Raw genomic sequence first — 24796 nt, 5'->3', positions numbered from 1 at the left:
ATGATAGGCCCCGGTGTGTGATGTTCCCCTTCCCGAGTCCAAGTGATCTCATTGTTCAGTTCCCACCTATGAGTGAGAACATGCGGTGTTTGGTTTTCTCTTCTTGTGATAGTTTGCTAAGAAGGATGGTTTCCAGCTGCATCCATGTCCCTACAAAGGACACAAACTCATCCTTTTTGATGGCTGCATAGTATTCCATGGTGTATATGTGCCACATTTTCTTAATCCAGTCTGTCACTGATGGACATTTGGGTTGATTCCAAGTCTTTGCTATTGTGAATAGTGCCGCAATAAACATACGTGTGCATGTGTCTTTATAGCAGCATAATTTATAATCCTTTGGGTATATACCTAGTAATGGGATGGCTGGGTCATATGGTACATCTAGTTCTAGATCCTTGAGGAATCGCCATACTGTTTACCATAATGGTTGAACTGGTTTACAATCCCACCAACAGTATAAAAGTGTTCCTATTTCTCCACATCCTCTCCAGCACCTGTTGTTTCCTGACTTTTTAATGATCGCCATTCTAACTGGTGTGAGATGGTATCTCATTGTGGTTTTGATTTGCATTTCTCTGATGGCCAGTGATGATGAGCATTTTTTCATGTGTCTGTTGGCTGTATGAATGTCTTCTTTTGAGAAATGTCTGTTCATATCCTTTGCCCACTTTTTGATGGGGTTGTTTGTTTTTTTCTTGTAAATTTGTTTGAGTTCTTTGTAGGTTCTGGATATTAGCCCTTTGTCAGATGAGTAGATTGCAAAAATGTTCTCCCATTCTGTAGGTTGCCTGTTCACTCTGATGGTAGTTTCTTTTGCTGTGCAGAAGCTCTTTAGTTTAATGAGATCCCATTTGTCAATTTTGGCTTTTGCTGCCGTTGCTTTTGGTGTTTTAGACATGAAATCTTTGCCCATGCCTATGTCCTGAATGGTACTACCTAGGTTTTCCTCTAGGATTTTTATGGTACTAGGTCTAACATTTAAGTCTCTAATCCATCTTGAATTAATTTTCATATGAAAAAACTGCTTTAAAGTTCATATGGAACCAAAAAAGAGCCCGCATCTCCAAGACAATCCTAAGTCAAAAGAACAAAGCTGGAGGCATCATGCTACCTGACTTCAAACTATACTACAAGGCTACAGTAACCAAAACAGCATGGTACTGGTACCAAAACAGAGATATAGACCAATGGAACAGAACAGAGTTATCTGTGACCTTTCAGCTTTTCATAGCACTTCTCGTGTGAATATTTTAAAAAGACCCTTTAGTCGTGGGGGAGAAGGAGGTTATCCCTTTCAGCAGAGGGAGATGGAAGAACAGGCCCTGGTGGGTCTGAGCACAGGCAGTCACCCCAGCCTTGGTGCTTGCTTAGGTCTGTTCTCCGTTCACCGTAGCCGCATCCACTCTCATTGTCAGCTTAAAAATAAGCTTTTTCCTCTTTCTAATCGGAACAGTTAGTTTGTTAACCGTCACATTAAGGTATCGAGAATGATGGCTTTCAGGCCTCAGATATGACACAAGTAATACATGCAGCGGACCCTGAACAACATGGGTTTTGAGCTTCGAAGGATCACTTATGTTAATTTTTTTTCCAACCAAACCCTTACTGAAAAAACCTGGCTTTGTGGAGGGCCGACGTTTCCTACATGTGGTTCCATAGGGTGGCCGTGGGGTCCTGTGGATACGTAGTTTTGGGTAAACTCGGGGCGTGTTCTGGAATCCATGTCCCTGTGTATACAGAGGGACAATTGCAGCTTTTTAGAAGTTTGTGTCCTGCCTTGTCCTAAAAAGGTTCCAAGGTGGATGCAAAATTATTTCATTCCTTTGGTTTTCTTGGTGGGATATTGATGTTTATTCTTCAGTGTCTAATATCCTGAGTGAACAGAGTTACCGCTTCAGGAACAAAGCCAGTCTGGAAACACATATTGAGATATCCACCTTTTCTTCATGGTTTCACAAAAGGCCATGATCATATTTTATTCAGTTGAACTGTAGGAAACTGCCAATATTTGCTGTTTTTGGCCTACAAAATGGCAAGTTCGTACGATATTAAAAACAAAGGCTTCCTGGATGGGGAAAATAGGAATCGGTAAGAACCTGAAGTTCTCTGTCATGGCCTCTGAGTCACAGGTAAATAAACCTGCGTGAGGGGGAGTTGACTGTACAGTATTTTCCTTCTGTTTTGATACTGTCAGAAAAAGGTCAGTTCCAATGTGTTGGGTCCCTTTGCCTCAGCTTTGCTGCAGAAGGGACTTACCATTATACCTCTTGTTCCCAGTGCCCAGGAGGCTGATGCCACATAGAAGACCTGCAGGTCGGTGGATGTGAAACAGGCATCGGACACGCTGTGCACCTTGGGACGCATCTGAGAAGTGTGTGCTTGCAGCAGATCTGAGGTGAGGGCGTGTTCCATCTCCTCTCCCTTCTCTGGCTTTGCAGGCCTTTGAAGTTGGTCCTGGAAAGTGAAATTAGTTAATGCTGATTTAAGCTCCAGGTCAAAGCCTGGGGGCCGAAGAGACCCGCCCTTCACTAGGGGTGTGAAGCATTGGGCCCTCCCATCAGGAGGCAGCAGGGACTCGAGAAAGCCCCACATGCCCTCCAGTTCCCTTATGTTGAAAGTTTTTGTACTCGGCCATGGCGGGTCATTTTGGGAGGTGAGTAGGGGATTCACATGGGGGTGTGCAGTATTCTTAGGTGTCAGGTGCGAGAGTTGAATTTGTAGAAGCTGTGCAGATAGGAAAGGGCCTGGCAGGGAGTGCTGTTTACACGGAGCCGATTTAACGCGAGGTCTGTGCTCTACCTGGGTCCGTGTCTGACTGCTGTCTCCCAGTCTGCAACAGGACGTTGACGTGACTTGGCGCCATCGTCCCACTCTGTGTAGATGTCTGAGGATCTGTGCGCAGCTGCTCTGTGAGAATGCGTTGTGATAATGAACTGAGAAACAGTGAACAAACCCTGAATTGGTTAGCACTGGTTCCACGGCCACTTCTGCTGTGGTTGGAGTCATTCATAATAAAGTGTGCTGGACTGCTATGCAGAGCTCTGAATTTCAGAGGCCCTTTAACTTGGCAGCTAACCAGTCGCTTCCTTCAGAAGACATTTGAGTCCCCTTTACCTACCAGGTTGAGCCTGGGAGTTTGAAGATGAGTGAGACAAGCCCTCTGTGTCTTGTGGATTTTACTGTCCAGAGGGGAGACAGATGTGGATGGTGAAGGAGGCCCTATCAGAGGTCAGTGCACGTCAGTTTTGTTTCTTCAGCACTTGCTGTGTTCAGGCGGTGCCCCGGGCCATGTGCAGAGCATCTGGGGACCCTGCCCATGGCATCCCAGGCACAGCTAGCATCTGCGCCATCTTCATACTTGGCCTGAGTTTTGGGGAAGTACCGAGGATGGCTTCTGCCTTTGCTGGAGAGAGTTGGAAGTCAGGGCAGCCCTCCACAAGGAGATGATCGCCAGCTGATTCCTCAAGAAAGAGAGGTGATCCCCACATGGGTAGAGCAGGGCAGCATGTACAGACCTGGGTGTGGGTCTGGGGCATGTGCATCTGAGTGGGTTCTGCTGGGAGACAGCAGGGGTGAGGTGTGAAGGCAGTTGGAATTTACAGGATAAATTATCACTAAGGCGATGCCTGGAAAACATAAAATGGGGACTCTCTGGGGGTAAACGTGGACTTAGGGTGACCCTGGGCGTGGGTGTTTTCAGGCTCTGAAGGCAGAGATTTAGGAAATTGGGGCAGAGCTGAGCCCCAGACGAGGATGAAGACCACCCTTGGGATGTTGAATGAGACGGGGTGGAAACCCAGTGAATGTCCTGGGGGGTCAGTCCAGCAGGCAGGCAGCAGAGGAGACCGGTATCCTCAAAGGCCCCTTGGGCCTACCTCTCAAAGTGCTGGGATGACAGGCATGAGCCACTGCTCCCTGCTGATACTTTTAAAATTTCTAAGCTACTCTCTCTCATACCCACTCCCGTATTTTTTTAAAAAAAACCAGGTTTATGGCTATATTTTTTCCAAGGGAACCAAACAGTTACCTGTTTGAAGTACAAATAACACCGTGTTTAAAAACCGAAAATGCCACTTTGCATAGAAGTTTCCAAATACCCAGTTGGTTTGAGCCTTGCATTGCAGTGTCACTACCTGCTCTTAAATTTCTACCCGATGTATAGATAGCGAGACAGGGACGGCTCGTACATCTTCAGGTTTCAGTTCTACTACCTTGGGCTATATTTTCATTTATTTTGGCACAACTGTGGGTGTGGCAAGCAATGCCAGGGTATTTATTTTGAAGCGTGTCCAATAACAGTTGGGAAGATTTTCACATTTTTAGAATTTTCATAGTAATAGTTATAATTTACAAAGAATTTAAAATTGTGTAGTCATTATTTTGCTTTTTTCTAGATGTGCCCCGAAACAGGGTTGCTAACTATCATTCTACATCACAGGATTAATAACAGTACCCTTTTGGAGCAGATGCCTCTAATCAAGGAATTCTGCCTAGTCAGTTCACTGTAAGCGTGTTTAAAAGGTTTTCTTTATCCTAGTTGGCACCTGTGGCTATAGTTTGTTTTCACTGCTGAAGAATATTCCACGATGGAAGCCGTAATTCATCTGTTTTTCATATCGGTGGACATTTGGATTATTTTGGGAGGGTGTGTATGTCTATTCAGCCTTCATTTTTTTCAGGATTTTTTGTAGAAGATAATGTAACAGTGTAACATCCTCTGCTAGGGAACCAACACGAACCCTGATTACAGCCACACTGACTCTCACACAGACTCTCAGGCCTTGTTACCAACACACAGAACCATTTTCTTAAGTTGAAACACAGTAGCAGAACCTGAAGCCATGTGAACGGTTCCTCTGATCTTACACTTGGAATTCACTTTTTATTACTATGTCTGCTAATTAGGAAGCATATCAATTATACAGAAATCTGAGAATGTAAAATTATACGTTTATAACAGAAAAAACCTTATTTAATAGCCCAGAACACATGGCTATGTTTTTCCCTCATGCCCCACCACTGTTTTCTTTGCTTGAAATGGGAAATGACACTTGAATGCGGTTTTCTAGCGACTGTTAGCCTGGCATAGTTCTTCAGAGACAGAGGATGTAAAGCACATGGAGAATTTCTGTTTGTGGAATGTGATTTCCCGGTCGCCCCATTCAGGCTGCCGCCGCCTTCCCCTCTGGCCGCCTGCATCGTGGGACGTCTGAGAAGGTCCCTGTTTCATCCTCTGGAAATTCTGAAAAGGAAGGAGAGGAGGGTGTGCAGGGTGTGGTGCATTTGTGTTGGTCTTCCAGCTTTTATTTGGAGTCTCCGCTACCTTGGTTCCTGCCTTTATGTCCCTAGCTCGTGGCTTCATCCTTGTGTCTAACTCACAGGCAGACAGATGGAAAGGGAAGTTGTATTCAGCCAACAGCTTGATCTTATTCTCAAGGCTTAAATCGACTGGGTATTTGGAGACTTCTGTGCAAATGGGCATTTTTGGTTTTTAAACAACGTGTCTTATTTGTACTTGAAATGGGGTAACTGGTTCTCTTGGAAAAAATATAGGCATAAAGCTGGTTCTTAAAAAAAAAAAAAAAAAAAGGGAGTGGGTGTGAGAGAGTGGCTTAGAAATTACACCAGTAATGGTCGGGAGTGGTGGCTTATGCCTGTAATTCCAGCACTTTGAGAGAAGGAGGCAGGTGGATCCCCTGAGGTTAGGAGTTCGAGACCAGACTGGTGAACATGGTGAAACCCCGTCTGTACTGAAAAGATGAAAATTAGCCGGGCATGGTGGCAGGCACCTGTAATCCCAGCTACTTGGGAGGCTGAGGCAGGAGAATCACTTGTACCCGGGAGGCAGAGGTTGCAGGGAGCCAAGATCGCACCACTGCACTCCACCCTGGGCGACAGAGCAGAAACTCCATCTCAAAATAGAAAAAAACCAAAAAACTAAACAAAACAAAAACCCGGTAATGAAAACCTGATTGCATCATCTGTGATGGAGATGGCGGATTATTTCATTTTTAGTGACAGGATGAATTGGATATGTTTGCAGTATTGATTTGACAAGGGAAATGGTGAGAACCAAATGTGCCGTCCAGCTTGGGCCTCGCCGTTGGCAGAAGACCGTGGCGGGCAACAGACTGGAGACTCGGAGACCGAGGGGAGAATTCTCATGCCTTGACGCTGGTGCAGTGTGTGCTTCTGGACTCCTGCTGGAGGGAGCTGCCCCTTTGCCTTGCAGGCTTTGGTGCAGTGGAGACCTTAGGACCTGCCCCTCCTGGCACACCTGTGGGTGTGGCGAGCAGTGCCAGGGCTGAAGGACAGGTGCTGAGCCCAGAACGTGGGACGGGAGAGGCTGCACACGCCGGCAGGCGTCTTCTCCAGCAGCCGGGGGTTTCCGCAAGGGGGCGGGGCGTTGGTTTTCCTCCTTGAATTTGGGTGGAGAGGGTGTCCTGGAGTGCTGTCTGCACTTGTGTTGCTCTGAGGTCAAGTTGTGGCCCCGAGTCCCTGTCCCTCTGCAAAGTGAGGGTTTGCCCATTTTCAGGTCAGATTTCCCTTGGGTCCGGGTCTCTAGGAGTGGGGTGCATTCCAAGGGGGCGTGAGCACGGTGGACGCCCGTGGGCCTCTTCCTCTCCCCTCAGCTCCTGGGCTGTGTGTGAAGAGCTGCCCAGCGGAATCACCCTCCTGCCTGGTGTTTCATTCACCAGAAATCGTTCTCACTGTGGACTCTTGAGTCAAATGTAATCCAGGAATGGAACGTGCTGTTGCTGGATGCCACACACAGCATCAGGAGCTTAGTTGGGGATTATATGATCTTACCCCACACCTTAAAAGTAAAGACTGTAGTTGTCAGGCGTCTGAGCCCAAGCCAAGCCATCGCGTCCCCTGTGACTTGCACGTATATACGCCCAGATGGCCTGAAGTAACTGAAGAATCACAAAAGTGCAAATGCCCTGCCGGGACTTAACTGATAACATTCTACCAGAAATAAGTGAAAATGGCCAGTCCTTGCCTTAAGCGATGATTTTTGTGTGTGTGTGTGAAATTCCTTTTCCAGGCTCATCCTGGCTCAAAAAGCTCCCCCACTGAGCACCTTGTGACCCCCACTCCTGCCCGCCAGAGAACAACCCCCATTTGACTGTAATATTCCTTTACCTATCCAAATGCTATAAAACGGCCCCACACTTAGCTCCCTTCGCTGACTCTTTGGACTCAGCCCGCCTGCACCCAGGTGAAATAAACAGCCATGTTGCGCTCACAAACCCTGTTTGGTGGTCTCTTCACATGGATGTGCATGACAATAGTTAAGGGGATATTGAAGTCTTTGGCAGCTCCAAGAGCTTTTTCAGTTTGTGTCGGGCCATTGTAGGCGAAGGAAATACTTGCTTAGAGACTCTTACAGAAATGTTCGGTGCAGTGCCATTAACTCATGGAATAAATGTGTAACTTTCCATGGCAGACCTCTGGAAAGAGATGCTCTTTGAGTGCACCCTGGCCTGCTCGCTACAAGAATCGGCCGTGTCACCCCGCTTTCCGTGGGTCTGCAGGTGTGCGTGGTCCATTGCCCTGCACTGTGGCCATGGAAGGGAAGATGATCTGGAATGCTGGCGACAGTTATCGGTGCGTGTTGGTGTGTGCTGCTTTCTACAGGGGAGAACATTTCTGTTTAATAAACATCTCATCTCGATGATGACTGCAAGATATTTGAGTCTCATTCAATAGTGTTTCTGGGTTCCTTCTGTTTTTATCTGCTTTCTAGCACTAGGCAAGTGAAGACATGGAAAGTAAAAACCCATGGAACTTGTAGAGACATGGTGTTGTGGAGGAGCAGACTGTAGCCTCTGGCTCTGTTTAAAGATTGTAGTAAACCTCTTACCTGGCATGGTCAGGGTGTAAATTATCTTGTTTAATCGAAATGTGTATGAGTCAAAGCTGGCGCCTGCATTGTGGATGAAATACCAGATTTTAAGGGAACATGTCAATGTGCTGTAAGATACCAACAAAGTTCCTCACTGAGGTTCGGCGCGGGTTCGGAGCAGCTGGGCCTTAGGTCACCAGGGTCGTCTCTGGGAGCAGATGCTCAGTGTGGGCATTAGTCACTTAGCCTTTCCAGAGCCGAGGAGCAGCTCTCTGTGGTGGTTTTTGGAACCTGTATTTTGAGTCAGTTTGTCCCACTTGACTCGAAGTTGCCGCGCGATTTCAGACCTTTGCCTCCACCCTGCGCTCGTTTTCTTGTCCCCTGATAACTGCCTCGGTTGCCCCGGCCTGACATTTGAGCCTCGTCGTTCATGGACACAGGTTCCGTGGTGGGGCAAAGGCCGCGACTCCGGCTTGCACAGTTCTGTGACTCTCACCATGGCTTATCACATCACTCCCGGGATCTCCCGTTTAGAGGAAGAGTGTCCCTTTCCTGCAGGCCCTGTGTGGTGTGGAAACCACCCCTACCTACCTTTCTCCTGTTTGAACTGTACCGTGAAGCTATTTCTGTTCTAGTCAACCGTCAGAATTTAAGGAACAGTGATTTATGTAACTTATCACACGCTTCTGAGCAATTCTTTATGAATTTCATTCTGTTGTGAAATTATTGCAGTTTTCATGGCTATGCTGGTCTCACGTTGTGGCCCTTGAAATGAATTCCCTTCTCCATTGTGTGTTAAGGTTGTGCCTGGGAGCTGTTGAGGCCTCACCTCTGCTTAGGGCAGTGGCTTTGCTCTCCTGACAACAGGAAGAATCTTATTTAGAGCACTTCTAATGTAGTTTTTGCTTCCAGACAGAGTTACTTTTTTTCACAGAGACAGCCACTAAAGTCATAAATTATGCTCAGGATGCACACACACGGGTCAGCTGACAGAGTGGAGTCCAGAACAGATCCAAAGATGCAAAAGCAGTTCAGTGGAATTTGAGTCTTTTCAACAAATGGTGCTGGAATTATGGGACAGTCGTATGCAAAAGAGTGAAAACAGGGAGAAATTCCTGTATGAAAATTAAGGTGGATCATAGCCCTGAATGTAAAATACCAAACTACAAAACCTGCAGAAGAAAGGGAAATTGTGGAGACCTAGGGTGAGAGCTCTTAGCCATACCATGATCCATAATCAAGGAAGAAAACAAGTAGGTAAGACTCATCAAAATTAAACTTCTAATATAAAAGACACCCCTAGGGAATTGAAGAGACACATTTTCGATAGATGGGGAGAAGATGTCTACGAACCATGCAGCTGGCAAAGGACTCGTATCCAGAATGCACAGGACTCCCACGGCTCATGACAGAGAACAAACCACCTGACTTAAAAGCGGAAGAGACCTGAACAGATACTTCGCTGAGAAGGACGGGAGGATGGCCCGAAAGCATCTGAAATGACCTTCAGCATGACTGGTTGCACCGAGATGTGCACCGAAGCCGCAGTGAATTTGTTCACACCCCTGCTGGAGCGCCTGACTAAGGTCTTCCGACAGCCCCAGGTGCTGGTGAGGACTGGCAGTCGGGACTCCTGTGCGATGCTGGGGTTCAGCACGGTGCAGACAGCTTGGCGGTTTCTTACAAAACTGAACTCACACAAACGTGGGTCCCAGTGACCCCAATCCTGGGTATTTACCCTAGAGAAACAGCATCTGATGTTTAAGAAAAACTGTGCCCAGATGTTAATAGCGCTGTCTATAGTTGTCCAAAACAGGTTACAATGTGCCACAGCCATATGTGGAATAATAAATACCCAGCAGCCCCGAGGCCTGGCTGTTGATCACAGGACACCCTGGGTGCACCTCCAAGCACGATGCCCAGGAAATTGTGATTTTGCGAGTGTTTTGCCACAACGCTCGCAAAAGATAGACCCGAGTCATGGGAGGACACGGAGAGGGTGGTTGCTGAGAATGGGAGGGTATGCTTATGAGGCCCCGTGAGTGGGTTTGGGGCTGTTGGACTGTTCTGCTTGTGTGATGATGATTATGGGAATATTTGTGCCGAAATTTCACAGAACTGAACACTGTCCACTTTACAGTAATTTTTAAAAAGTGGTAATATGCTCATTTTCGGTACTGTTTTTAATGGAAGATGGAGTTTGCAGATGATTTGTCAGGGCAAGCCTGTCTCAAGAGTTTGTAGACGATTCGTTAGGGGCCTATCTCAGGGCCCTTGGGTTGGGTTGGGTTGGGTTGGGTTTGGTTGGGTTGGGTTGAGTTGAGTTGGAAAAGCCTTCTCTGTTGTGGGCAGTAGTACGGGGCGTGGAAAGGATATTGCCAAGGAAACATGTAGAATCCTTTGAGGAAACGTGTATTTCTAACTTGCTATAAGATAGAATTGGAAATTGTAATGGTTTTGTTTTCTAGAGTCTTGGTAGAATAGGGAAGACAGTGTAATAAAAGCTAATTTTGAAATGAAGAATTTTAAAGATTTTCAACAGCAATTGCTCCAGGAAGTCACCCTGGAAATGTTTTTAAAGATGTTCAATAGCAATAGCTCTAGGAAGAGTCACCCTGGAGTTGCTTCTTGAGCATTGGTTTCCTGGCTGTATCTTCCAACTTTCATTTTTAAGTTTTGCTGTGAGTTGGGGATGTGTGGGAATAGCCATCCCAGCCCTGCAGGGGGGTGCATGTGCCCCGAGGCCTGAGGCACTGTTTCAACCTAGCTTGCAACATGGGGACTCTTGTCAGTGGCTGGAGTAAGAGTACCAGCCTGGCAGGCTGGGGGGAGCCCCAGGGTGGTCTGGGCACTGTCCTCCCTGCCTGCAGGATGGCAGCTGGAGGAGCTCGAAGGCTGCCTGCCTCGTGGCTGTCAGCGCAGCAGCCCCTCCTGGCCCTGGAGCAATCTTTGGGTCCATGAGTCTCTGCACCGGGACTTGCCTCCTGGGACCTCCGCCACTGTCCTGAGGGCCCTGGTGCCACTTTCCCGGTGGGACCCAAGCCTCAGGCAGCTGCGACCCCAGATTCGGTTGCTTTCCCTGCCGTCTCATTGCAGCACGAGTGCTCATCTCACTCAATGTAGAACCTCAGGTTCCTTCAAGATCCCCAGAGATGGAATCTCCCAATTTAACAAGATAGTTGGTGACAAGATTTGAGCGGCACTGATTTAACTCAGCTTCCAGAGTTTAAGTTCCCAAGACACAGTCCTGCTCCTTCCCTGCCCTCATCCTGTGTGGCTGGTGTGGATGCGGGGTTTCCGGAGGGTGGGGCTGAGGCAGGTCAGCAGCCAGGGGGATGGCTCATTATTGATCGCTCAATGCCTTGAGGATAACTAGGATTAATGACCTTTATAGGGCTGTAGGTTTGGAGTATATATATATGTGTGTGTATATATATACATATTTAAACGAGGTGGACACGGTTATCACTGCATTTTTCTGACATGAAACTTGGAGAGCAGAGGGTTTAGGAAACTCCTGAAGCCACACTGTCAGCGGGACTCGGGCGGTCTGGCCTTAGACCCTGCACTGTTTGCCCCTCACCACGCTGTCAGCAGACCCGGGTGGTCTGGCCTTAGAACACACGCTGGTCGCCCCTCCCTGCCACGTTGTGGGGTTTTTCCTGCTTCTGGGCAGCATTTGATAGCTTGTGAAACAAGACCAAGACTTACTATGAGTGGATTTGCCATTATCTGAGATCCAGAACGTTTCCTGGACCTGGCGTTGCCGATGTCACGTAAGGGAAGGTAAAAACATTTTCATTGTGGTCACTGGGGCTCCTGAAATGGTATTTTTCCCAGTGAAAGTTTACTCATAAAAATCTTTTAACTCAATACTATGTGAACAGGAAGAAATGTGTTGGGCTCTAGTTAAATGTCTCAGAGCCACAGAAGTAAATGAGGGCACCTTCCGAGCACAGCCTCCCGGAAGAGGCCAAGGACGTTTGTCTGGAGGGTTTGCCATGAAGCAGGACTTGGGCAGGGCTGGTCTGCCTAGGGAGGCCTCTGCCATGATGTAGGTTAGTTGAAGTAGTTGACGGGTGGTGGCTTGAGGTCGGTGGTCCCCGAGGAAGCCCCTACCAAGGCCGGTTTCCGTGGGATGGAAAACTGCCGTTCAGTGGCTGTAATCTTGGCTTCACGGGTCTGACATACAATCCTGCCCTCGGATACTTGGATCCCAGCCAGGTCAGATGGCCCTGAAAGGACATTCGGACTGTGATGGCTGCACCCATTCTCAGCATCTGTAGGGTCTCCTATGTATGTCTGTGTTTCCATTTTCTTTTAGCACAATTTCTCCCAGTGAAGTCGTGAGAAATAGAAGGAAAGGTGGAATGAAGATGTGATTGAGGAAAGTGTGGTGTGGTCTTCGACCTTATTTTGCCTTGGTTGGTGCTCAAGAACTCCACCTGACCTCAGAGCTGAGCGTTTCTGCCAGGAAGTCCTGCCTTTTATCCTACCTCGAGGCCTGTTGAGACACTCCAAGAAGCTTCGTTAACAAATTGCCTTTTCCTTTTACAGCAGTTGGATACATTTGCAGCAAAACAAAGGAATAACCCCCCAATATGGTGATGAAATGCATTTAAGTATAGATAGCATTCAGTCTTGAAGGGCCTGGGATTTTAATCATCTTTGGGTCATGTAACAAGTGGTGTTGGTGATTAAAATCTCCTGACAGCTTTGTTCTGCCACGTTCCTCAGTTTTGAATGATGATCTTCCTGGTGTTGTACCTTGGGAGGGGCGTTTGTGTCAGTAGAGAGCAGTGTGGTGGTTCCCAGAGGCTGCGAAAGGACAGAGGTGAGGCCCCTGAAGGACACTGGTCTTCCTGGTTTAGGGGTTTGGGGCTCAGCCACCTTCCTGTGTCCGTGTAAATTATACCCAGGATCATTTTCACTCGCCCCACTTTAGTTGAGCATTGGAGCTTCAGGATATGTGTGTGCCCACGTCACCTGGGTCGTGATCCTGGAGTTGGGTGAGACTGATTCCCGGGTTTATAAATTACTCTGGGATTATTGAAAACAGAAGCACTTGAGGCATTCATAATGCTATTTCCTGAACGTAATTTATGTTCAGTTCTTCAGAAACGTTTATCTGATGAAGCATCTATAATTTTTGTTTTCTGCCACTCAGTGCTAGAAAGAATTGTGCAACACTCAAGTGAGTGGCATTATTCCTCTCCCTCCACCATGCAAGCAAGATTAAAGGTACCTCTGGCTCCCCTCAATCTTCTCATCTGCAGGGTGCCTGGCATGGCCGTGTGCTGCCTTCCGTCTTCTTTTTGGGGAGAATTAGTTGTGTTTGTGTGTACTGCTCAGCTCAGCCTCGTGCAGTTGTGTGGGTGAGGAGCTTGGATGCTAGGTGACCCTCCCAGGCCTGCCTCCCACCTCCCTAGGCCTTGTTCTAAACTGACAGATAAACAGTGTGTTTTGGAAGAGGACAGCAGCAGGGCAGGAGAGAGTTTGTTCAGACTTTCTCCTTGCACTGACGTTTGAGCCTTCATCCAGCCTGGGCACTTTTACAGAGCTGCGTTTGTGTGTTGCAAACCATTCCCTCCCAGTAACCGTGCTTTCAGAGGTTTGGAAATGTGACTTAACTCATCTTCAATTTAAAGCATACTATCAAATTTTAGTGTTGAAACTGATGTATTTTATGGCCTTTATTTGATTTCTCTTGATTTTTTTTCCCATATGAGACAGGGCATCTTAAGGGACACAGCCTGGTGTTGGCCCCCTTTCCTAAGGATGGAAGTGAATTCTGAAAGCCCTTTATGTAGGCAGCGAAGGCCTCTTTTATTTTGGCCTAGTCAGGTATATAATTCTTTTTCTCTTTGGTTTTTTTGAGACAGGCAAAAAAACCTTTTTGTTGCCCAGGCAGTGGTGTGAGCACAGCTTACTACAGCCTCAACCTCCCAGGCTCAAGTGATCTTCCTGCCTCAGTCTCCTGAGTAGCCAGGACCCACAGGCACATGTTCCACGTGTCCCCATGCCTGACTTAGTTTTGTATTTTTTTGTAGAGATGGAGTTTTGCAATGTTGCCCAGGCTGGACTTGAACTCCTGGACTTAAGCAGTCCAGCTGTCTCAGCCACCCAAAGTACTGAGATCACAGGCATGAGCCACCGTGCCTGGCCAAGTGTGTTTCTAATTTCAAAATTAAGAGGACACCCATCCAGTTAATTACATCTCTATTGGAACATGCTGCTTATAGTGCATTAGGAAAAATCATCCAGAACTTGGAAAAGGAGCTGGACAGACACAGCCCTTCGAGGTTGTCTGATGAACCCCTGGGGTCTTTAACTATCTGGAGGGATGTACCATGTCAGACTCACTGTTGACCGGCTGAAGCCTAGGTTTCATGAGGTTATGTGTCAGCTTGTAGTACTTTCTCTGGCAGAGATACGAGTGACTTCTGCTCAGTGACAGGCTCATCTCAGGGACTTCATGGCCTGAGGGACGGCAGCCTGTTTGAGCTGATCGAGCAATCTCGCACTACCCTTATTTTCTGAAACGCCTATGAGTGACTTCTCACACGGCCTTTGAAGCGGCTTCATGCCCGCGCTCCTTGGTAATGATCGAATGCTTTTTTTGACCCCTCATCCCTTTCTTTGGGGTGTTCCAGTCTCAGTTCTCATGATGTGTTCTGCTTCTGCAGGAATTTCTGAAGCTGCTGAGTGTAGAAAGCACTGAGGAGGCTGTGCTCCCACCCCTGTGAGCCTTCCAGGCATCATCCTCTCCCCTTGGTGAGGCAGCGTCCATGGCACACCGAGGAGGCTGTGCTCCTGTCCCCCGTGAGCTTTCCAGGCATCCTCGTCTCCCCTCCAGGAGGACAGGAGGAACCTTTCAAACCCTTCTTAAACTTGTTTTCATGTCTTTGTTTTAACAGTTTTCTTTGCATCATCTCCCTTATCCAGAAGTGAGGGTGAACGCTGAGTTATTCACGGGAGTCAAGAAACCACACGCAGCCCAAAGTGGCGTTTGTTTCCCTGAAATGATTTGTGTGTGTTCACCTTAAAATGCAACTCAGTAAAACAGGTGTGTTTTGAGGAATGACTTTAAATTACCTGGGTAAAAATGTGACAGTTAAATTTCATCATCTGTGTGGGTGTCCACAACCCCCTTCTGTGATTGCGTGTGAGTTTGTGACTTGTGGTTATTTTTGAAGAAAGAAAATCTGTTGCTGAGGACTTCAGATGGTGTGCTGGGATTGTGTAGGGTGGACATCGGGGGCTTCAGTGTGTGGCTTCCTTGAAGAGGTTCAAATTAAGGCTGAGAGTCCCTACTCCAAAATGCTCCAAAACCTGAAACATTCTGAGCTTCCTCATGACACTCGAAGGAAATGCTCTTTAGAGCACTTTGGATTTCAGGCTGGGGATGCTCAACTGGAAAGTGAAATATTGCAAGACCCTTCTGGCCCCAGGAGCTTGGATAAGGACATGGAGGGGGCCTGTGCCAGGTATCCCTGGAGTGCAAGGCAGCCTGGGCTCTCTGACCTGGTTTTTTGTAGGAGCCACAGAAGGGAAAAGAGGGTCAAAGTGGCCACGCCTGGCTCCTGAGAAGGCTGGACCAGAAGGAGGTGGATGCGGAGGACAGCAGTTGAGTCCCCAGCGTCCGGGACTCCTGTCCCTGGTGGAGTTGAGAGCCTCCTCTAGTTGTGGCCTCTCCGCTGTCAGCAGCCACTGAGGCCTGAAGGGAGAGGGGGTTGAGGAGAGGAGGAAGGATAGGCCTGCTTCTGGAGAGGGCCAGCATCGGCCTGTGCTAGCCTCGTTTGTTACTCCTGCGTCCAGTGTGCACGGCCGTGCCTCGTGGTGTAGCGGTTCCCGGGATGCACAGCGCTCTTGTCTGCAGTAACGTCTTTGTCTCCGACACTTGGAGGCAAGTTACCTTTTTCTCCAGTGAAAAGAGGTAGAAAATCTTACAGAAATGCATTTGCTCTAATGTCTGTTTTCCGATAAGACATGGTCGCTTAGGCTAAATCTTTGTGAGGTCAAGACAGGAGGATCACTTGAGGCCAAGGGGTTGAAGACCAGCCTGGACATCATAGCAAGACCCCATCTGTATAACAGAAGTTAGCTGAGTGTGGTGGTGCGTGCCTGTGGTCCCTGGTACTCTGGAGGCTGAGGTGGGAAGATCACTTAAGGCTACAGTGAGCTGCTATTGCTCCACTCTACTCCAATCTTGGCGACAGAGCCAAGACCCTGTCTCAGAAAGAAAAGTTAAAAAAAATCCAGAAATGTCATTTTCTTTTAAAATCATCCCAAAAGAAAAATCGTTTTTTTCTAAGAATGTAAAGGGTAACTGATACGATTCTTTCCTTGCATTGTTTCTCCTTTTCGAATATTTACAGTAGTCCGTCCACATCGTCTCTCATCTCATTACAAAGCAGCAGGTGTCTTTGAGGTTAGTGGTGTTTCTCTGTGTCGCACCTTGGAGAACAGCCAGCATGAAACCTCTTACCACGATCGTGCACATCGTTTGTAGTCCCAATTAAAATCCTCTCCAGAGACGCCTGTGCTGCTTATTATAGCAGAACTTTGGTTGTGCTGAAATGTGCATTCAGCTAATGGTTTTAAGTTCATATCTGAGATGATGCTGTATAATTCCTGAAGCATATGGGATCAGTAATGATTGAAGATAATTCTGGCTGATGTCATTTGGAGGATATTTTTCACTTCAAGTTAAAACTTCCTTCGCGATAGTCATTTTGGAATTCATTTAACTATGTGCTTTATTTCATAGCTCAAATTTTCATTAGTCATTTCATACCATAGGATTTTGAAAGCAGATTTGGCAAAACCTTTCTAACAAAATGTTTGCTTATGATGTCCCAAGGAACAGCACTCAGAATTGCTGGTAACTGTGGTACATTTTAAGGCTGATGATAGAAGTCACTTGAATGGTAAGGGCTGCTTTGTGAGGCAGATGGGGTTTGAATCCCGACCCTCCTGATATGCAAGCCCTGACCGCGGCCTTCTCTCCTCTCCACTGGGAGATGGGAAGGTGCCAGCATCCACCTCACAGGCCGTCCTGAGAACCTGGGACTAAGGGCTTGTGTTCCTCTTGCAGGTGGCACAGACGTGGGGGCTTGACGATACACACACTGCAGGCTGCCAGTGTCAGGGTAATCCAGTTTTAGTCATAAAGGTGGGATTTGCTTTGCTCCCCTGCAGACCAGGTGCGGTGCTGCTGTTGTAGCAGGTGTGTGGATCCTCTTGGGTGGTCCTCAGGTGGACAAGGAGTCACCGATTCGGATTCCCAGTGTTAGATGTGAGGGGACCATGGACCTCATGTGTTCAGAGGGGAGGAGTAAAAAGCTTCCCTTGTATTTCCAGAACTGTCTATCCCAGGAATGCCAAACCACTGGCTTTCACCTGACGCTGTCGTAGATGACACTGTCTGGAAATGAGGACTCATGTTCCGCATACTTGAGCCAGTACCCGTCTCCCTCCAGGGCCGTGGCCCAGCCCTCCTCATTTCGCTGGGTTGCCAGCCTGGGGATCTGTAAGCCCAGTGACGTCTCCGGTCTTGGCCCCCGCTCCCCCTGGGGACAGGAGGTGGCTTCAGGAGGCTGGTGATGAATGCCTGAATGAAGCCGACTTGTGACTGCAGTTCTGTCTAAGGGCCTCCCCGGGTGTTAGATGTCAGTAAATGACACCTGTGTGTGGATCTCATGTGATGAGAGAAACAGTGGGGGAAACCAAAGCTTGTGGAGTCTACAGGTTCTGAACTTGGAGGTGTGTGCACCTGTGTACTTGGTGAGGGGTGTGACGTCCGGAATGAGTGTGCACGTGTGTCACGTTTGTGCATGTGTGGTTGAGTGTATTTAGCAGGTGTGGGTGGAGTGAGCATGTTCATGTGTGTCGTATGTATTTGAGGGTGTGTGTGGAGTGTGTACACGCATCATATTTGGTGAGTGTATTTGAGGGTGTGTATGGAGTACATACATGTGTTTGCGTGTATACTATTGGGTGAAGCGGTGGCATGTGTGGAGTAAGCATGCACACGTGTATGCTGTGTGTGGGGTTTCCAAGTGGTCCTCCCCTGAGCCTGCTCCTGGGCCCTGCTGTCCTGGCAGCTTTACAGTTTGGTGCGTCTTTGATTCCGGAAGATTCTGGAACCAAATTCTGAAGCTGTGATCACAAACTTGCAGCCCTGGAGGACGCTGGCCTGTGGAGCCGGCACGAGGGTCTCTGTGCTGGCCTCTCCCTGGGCTCTGTCCACAGAAGAGCATGTCCGATGATTGAGCTGTGCGGGTCTGTGGCTCCCCAGCCTCGAGTCAGCCCTCGGTTCTGTCCCACCTCTGTTTTTCTTGCTGAGGGGCTCCGGGAAGTGGTGCCTGGGATGGCGTTTTCACCCTGGGGTTGCTTCGCCAGCTGCCCAGGTGCTGGCTGCCTGAGACCTGCTGCCGTCCTGGGTGGACGGGGCTGTCGCGGGGACATCCCTGAGCACCCGCGGGAAGGCAGGTTTAGGAAGTGCCAGAGGTGAGTGGCTTCCTCTCACACTTGATTTTCTGGAAAGTTCTGGGTCTCCTGTTTTTCCCTAAGGGAAGTTAGAAACTGAGTTTCTCTTGAGGGGAACGTCTTTGCAGAGTCTGCTGTTTGAATGTTCCCCAGGTGTGGAATACTCGGGGCCATATGTGTTTGGGAACATCCGTGTCCTGAGCGAATTCAGTAAGGAATGGAGAGAGGCCTCCTGTCAGCTTGGCCTCTGTTTCCAGCTTGTTGAGGGTTGACGGCTGCTGGTATCCCAGGGAGAGTTAAACACTGGGCGGTGTGGGATGGGAATGTTTGCTCTGACAAGGACAGTGGGAAAGCATCTAAACAAACGTCGCTGTTCTCCGGGCTCCTCGGGGTCGAGCTTGTTTTGTGGTGTTGAGGGAAAGCTACCCTTGTTCCTGTTCCTCACCATTTGAAAGGTGTCCAGGACACGTTCCTCTGGAGAGGTGATGTGCGTGAGTGGGGGTCAGGTCGCAGGCTCCGAGGTTATTTGGGACCTGTCAACTGATTTCCTGAACACACAAGTGCTTGGTAAAGATGTTCCTGATTAGCTAAAACATTTCAAGAGGACGTGATAGCTGGTGGTTGTTTAAAGACTATCACAATTTTCCTGTTACTTTTTAAATGCCTGTTGAATAAGGGAGGATTCACGTATTTTTATTTTCCTGTCTGCATACTTGATATTTTGTTTTTTGTTTTTCATGTGGGTGTGCAGTTAACAGGATTTAGAAACAGTCTCAGCCCTGGGGAGACTTCAGGGCCGCCTCAGTCAGTGCTGAAGGGAGGCAGGGATTTGGGGGCTGCTACCTCCACAGGAAGGACACCAAGGGCCAGAGGTCAGCAATCTCAGTGAGGTCACAAAGACGGGCACACCCAGCACCCTGGCCCATGTGCCTCTCCTTCACCTTTGTCTCTGCTCAAAGCTGCTCTCCTGGGTCATCACTGGTGATCTCTAGGTGCGTGCTTGCTTCTTGCAGAAGTGGTGTCTGGCTGTGGTCAGTGTGGGCCCTCAGGGCTTCCCTGTTTTTGGCTCACATCAATATTGGGCAGTGGTGTATGTTTGCTTTGGAGTGGTAGATCCGGTGGATTTTGGCTTTGCCAACTCATTTAATACCTGTTCTCCTAGGTGCTGGGACCCTCTCCTAAGCCGCCTGTTCTCCTAGGTGCTGGAGCCCTATCATAAGCCGCATGTTCTCCTAGGTGTTGTGACCCTATCATTAGCTGTGTGTTCTGCTAGGCGCTGGGACCCTATCATAAACTGCTTGTGAGAGATCTCGAAGGTGCTCCTTATGAGGATCCGCTGCCTGACCTGAGGTGGAACAGTTGCAATTCAAAACCACCCCCCAGAAAAATTGTCTTCCATGAAACCCATCCCTGGTGCCAAAAAGGCTGGGGGACAGCTGGCCTAACGCGGGCTAAGATGTCAGTAGATTTTTGGACTTGGGCCTCAGTTGAAGAGGATTAGATTTTGAAAGGTGGGGTTTGAAGGCTTCTAAAGGGCAGGTTTTCATCTCCAGTGGGGCCTGGCCAGAACTGGGTAGAACTGACCCAGAAGCTGACAACTAGTCAGGCTGGCTCACTGCCTGTGTCCTGTGTGTGCAGCCTTGCTGTTTATTCAATTGTCTGGTGGTGGAGTGGATTCCATCCACAGCCTCAGAGTAGTGGAACCCATTACTTCAAGGCTGACCTTATTTAACTTTATCAAAAAGACATGAAAATCATTTAGTATAAATCTTCCAGATAGCTGTATCCTTTCTTTTCCCAGAGGCTTTTAAGTATTGCAACTTAAAAATCTTCAAAAATAACTTGAAAGGAAAACCTCTAAATATATTTTTGATGAGCACCCTTGAGAGCTTTAATATGTGAAGTAAATTCCCTTGACTTTTGTATTCCTAGAAACTCGTTCATGTTTGCAGATGACTTTGTATTTTGTCAATAGTGGCCACTGGTTGGTGACCATCAACACCTGCCGTGTATCATTTAGAAAGTTGGATGTGGATGTATTAACTTTTCAGACACACAAACACATGGGCTGTTTGTTTTTGGTTTTGATTTTTTTGGTTTTTTTTCTCCCCCCAGCTGAATTCAAGAAAGGGAAACAAGCAGACAGAGTAAGTACCAGAAAGCGTCTAAGTGGCTGGGTGGGGGATCCTACTATGGTGTTGGATTGTGTTCTGCCAGACATCGCTCCTCGAAAAGCTGACCCTGAAACGGCTGGCATTGCCCTCACCCTGGGACATTCGTCTGTCTCACCAGAAAATGAAGAATCTGCCAGAGTACTGTGAGTCAAATTCAGTCAGAACTCGATTAACTAAGAGGCTTTGTCTCAAAGGCCAAAACATGAGGACACATTTTTAATTTTTAAGGAGTGCTTCATTGTGAGTCAGTTCTGATGTGTACTGCATTAGGAAACCTCTGAACTTCCACGGTCAGGCCCAGAACTCTGAGGGAAAGTGGTTGTGCCCTTCCCACTGTTTTTGTCACTAGCTGTATTGATTTCCTTAAAACCCTTTTTATATGAGTTCTATTATAGTTTGAAAAAAATTCACTTAGGTAGAACTGGAAGCGTTTGCGCCGTGTTAATACTCATGACCCGTTCTGGGTCTCGGTGTATGTGTACTGTATAAATGTACATGTGTGTATGTGGTGTACACATACTACGTGTATTTCCACTGCATGTATTTACAGTGTATAGGTATGTACACTACATTTGTGTCCTACACACGTGCATGCTGTAGGCATGCATGTACATGTGTATATGTGTGTATCTACGGGGATGATTATATGCACACTAGTTGGACACCTATCTGTTCTACATGTGTACATACATGCATGTATTTAATGCCATATACATACCTGTGTACGTGCACCATGTGGGTATGTGCACATTATTTCTGCAGATGTATATATACATATGTGCACACAAGCATGCATGTACACTATGCACACTGAATAAACTTCTGGATATGTACACAATAATACGTATACATGCTGCATATGTACATACACTATTGCATATGTGTATACGTTTTATACGTTAGTGTACTGATGTACATTGTATACATGTGCATATGTGTACCCTGCACATGTGTATGCATGCTGTAGTGCACCTACGTACATTGGATAAGAATGTATGTTATATGCATGTGTATACATATAGCAAATAGCATACCTGTGTACATACGGATGTGCATGTGTATGCCATATGCATGTACATACAGGTTATAGTATACCTGTGTACACTGTATGCATATAGACGTGTGTACATGCTCTGCATGTACATACATGTTAGCATACCTATGTACATTTGCTATATGGATGTGTGTATGCTCTATGCTTGTACACACGTAGTGAACTTGTTTGTACACTATATATATTTGGATGTGTGTACACTCTATGCATGTACCCTACATGGATCTGGATGTGTGTGCACTCTGTACGCACGTAGTGCACTTATGTACACTCCACGTATTCGGATGTGTGTACGCTCTATGCAGGTACACGTGTTACAGTGTGCCATATACGTACATTATGTGGATGTAAATGTGTGTGTGCGCTCTATGGCACCAGGAATAGGGCTCCCGCAGGGATCCAAGAACGCACCATCTCGCTGGCACCGGAGCGTGTAGGATGAAAACAGTTGTTTGTTACAACCTAGTTGAAATTTGGCAGGTTACTCTACCCTTTGCAACGATTTAGGAACAGTCACTTCATTGATGTGTGTGTTCCTGAAATCATAAACAGCTCTGTGAGGTGTGTCTCATCCCCAGACGAGAGAGGGAACCGAAACAACAATGACTCGGTCACTTAAGTGAGGTAGAACTAACAGAGCAGCTGTCTAGCTTTCTGTATTATAACTTTGTCAGCAGCTCAATGAGAAATCGGCACTCATCAGGAAATGTGTCCACTTTCTACTGTTCTTTATTCGTGGCGTATTTACTGCCTCGTGTTATTCCTCACGATGTAGCAAAATCCCTCCTAGAGTTGTGAATATAAACAGTTCATGACAAATGTAGTATCTTCTTTGTAACATTGAAAACGATATGTAAGTTCATCTTCAGATATTGTTTGGAAGGATGAGAAGGAAGATGTTTAGGACAAAAGAATAGAGGGCTTTCAAGTAAACAGGGAAAATAAGGACTTTGTGCAAAATATTTCCAAATTTGGAATTTGAGAATACTAAATCTCACATCTAAGATCATAGGTAGTTTTTTTTTTTTGGGGGGGGGGGGGTTAAAGTTAGTACTTGGTTTTCCATGCCTTTGGGAATTTCAGTCCTGATGGAGGATTGCAAGAATAATCTGATTTTTCAGAACAGAAGGGCAGTCTGTCTCAAAGGTAAATTCCAGGTTCTACCATAGAGAAATAGAAATTGCTGTCAACTTTCTGTAAGGTTCTTCAGTTCTTTCCTCTTCTGTGGTTAAAAAACCATCTCTGGGTTTAGTCTCAGCCAAGTTCCTCTTATGAGTTTGCCTTACATTTCTCACAGCTGTTGAGAGTCTTCATCATTCGTAGTTAACTTGTTAAAAGCAAAACCTTGTACTAGTTAGATCTGGGCACCTTGAAGGCAGGGGTTTGTTTTATATTTTTAATAAGCAGCAGGGTGATGGCAGGGCTAGGGCCCTTCATCCCATCATGCATTCCTCTGAGCTTTCAGAGCTCTCACTGTATGCTGAGTGGTGTTGGCGGTTTAGGGTTTAAATAGGAAGACGAGGCTCTGCGACTTGGGACGCTCTTACTACCTTCATAGAGAGCTTGGTGACAGTTTAGCATGACAGTTTGTGCCCCTGCTGTGTATACTTTGTTACGGCCTCACAGAAAGGGTATTGATTTAAACGTGACTAATTTCTTCATGTTTATTTTTGCCTTTATTCCTAGTTACAGTCCTGATAATTTTTCTTCCTTTAAAATCTTGCTAATGGCTAGTGAATTAGTGATAAACTATATTTACGTGTTCTCTAAATCTAGCGATTTAATTGGAGGTCATTCTTCTTGCACCATGTGTCAGTGCTATGTCAGGATGGCTCAGTTTTACATTGTCAAAGGATTAACTAGAGCAGGATGCAGCCTTACTGGAAATTGCTCGTTTGTGAAATACAGGCACTTTATTTTTTGTTATACTCGAGGTGTGTTCAAATGTAAACATTTTGAGCCGTGTTAGAAGGATATACAAGATTGTAATGAAGAAAGCAGCAACTTGATCAAGTACTAGCTAATGAATTTTGTGTTTTAAGTATATGGACTGTGGACCTTGGCAATCAGTTCTCATCTTGACCTTTTATTGTTTTATTAGAATCTTGCTCTGTCACCCAGGCTGGAAGGGTGGAGCCCAGGAGTACAATCTCCATTCACTGCAACCTCTACGTCACAGGTTCAAGCGATTCTTATGCCTCAGCCTCCCTAGTAGCTGGGGTTACAGGGTGTGTGCCACCATGTCTGGATAAATTATTTTTAGTAGAGATGGGGTTTTGCCATGTTGGCTAAGCTGGTCTGCAACTCCTGACCTCAAGTGATCCACCCACCTCAGCTTCCCAAAGTGCTGGGATTACAGGTCTGAGCCACCATCGCTGGCCTGACCTTCTGTTCTAATATTGGTTATTCAGTCTCGATGATAGCACCCGGTTGTATTAACTTGGGGTAGAAAGCACAATTGCAATGAATCTGGTTGTGTATATACGTGCTGACTTAGCGTTCATGGCAGCACTGTGAGGTGGGCATTGTTCCTGAAGGAAGGCCGATGGGCAAGTCGGGGCTTAGATACGGGACTTGTGGGCAATCACTGCTGTCCCATGGCTGAGATCAGGCCTGTCTGTCGCCTGTAGCCTGAACACACAAACGAGCAACTGTCAAGAGTCGGTGCTCGAGTGTGATGTGGCCTGTGGTGTTTGCCTCGCAGCGCTGCTTTGGCTCGGGGCAACAGGGCAACAGCTCCCTCCCTCGTTCGGCTGCCTGGGAGTCCCAGGAGAACCCACTGATACCGTTTATAAATGCCGGACATCGAGCGTTCTCCTTGGTACCAGCACATCTGGAATTGGACAGCTCGGTTAGATTCTCGGCCAGCAAACCTGTACAAGAGTGTGTGAACTCTGCGTTTGCTTCGCCCGGACAAAGGTGAATTCGTGGTCACTACTGGATGGCAACAGGTGTGGCCTCAGGAGCAGCACGGAGACAGGCACCCGGGTGCAGGAAGAGCATCTGCAAGAGGGGGTGGGGAAGGTGACAGACGCACGTGCGAGTTTAGCTGTTACCGTGGATGGGGGGTGGTTGGGTAAGACCAGATTTTCTCATTGTTGCCCCTTTCTGAAAAAGACCCTGAATTGACTTCTCTGTGGCTCCTCGCGCCTCCTTGTCAGGTTGGAGGAGACTGCTCTCCTGGCTCAGGCCCTGCTTGCGGCATCACGGAAGCTGCTGTTGCTT

At 47.3% G+C, this 24796-nt stretch overlaps 1 long non-coding RNA gene across 2 annotated transcripts in view; it reads left to right on the top strand.

The window, feature by feature from the left end:
• The window catches only part of LOC135969575 (uncharacterized), a 106289-nt gene that overhangs the window by 23351 nt on the left and 58142 nt on the right, over positions 1–24796 (top strand). For both annotated transcript variants that reach the window (XR_012431779.1, XR_010584817.1), the window contains exon 2: positions 2281–2398. This is a non-coding gene — a long non-coding RNA (uncharacterized lncRNA). The remainder of the gene's footprint in view (positions 1–2280; positions 2399–24796) is intronic.

This window comes from Macaca fascicularis, chromosome 2 (genome assembly GCF_037993035.2).
Source record: "Macaca fascicularis isolate 582-1 chromosome 2, T2T-MFA8v1.1".
NCBI lineage: Eukaryota > Metazoa > Chordata > Mammalia > Primates > Cercopithecidae > Macaca > Macaca fascicularis.
This window is presented reverse-complemented; position numbering and strand designations above follow the sequence as displayed.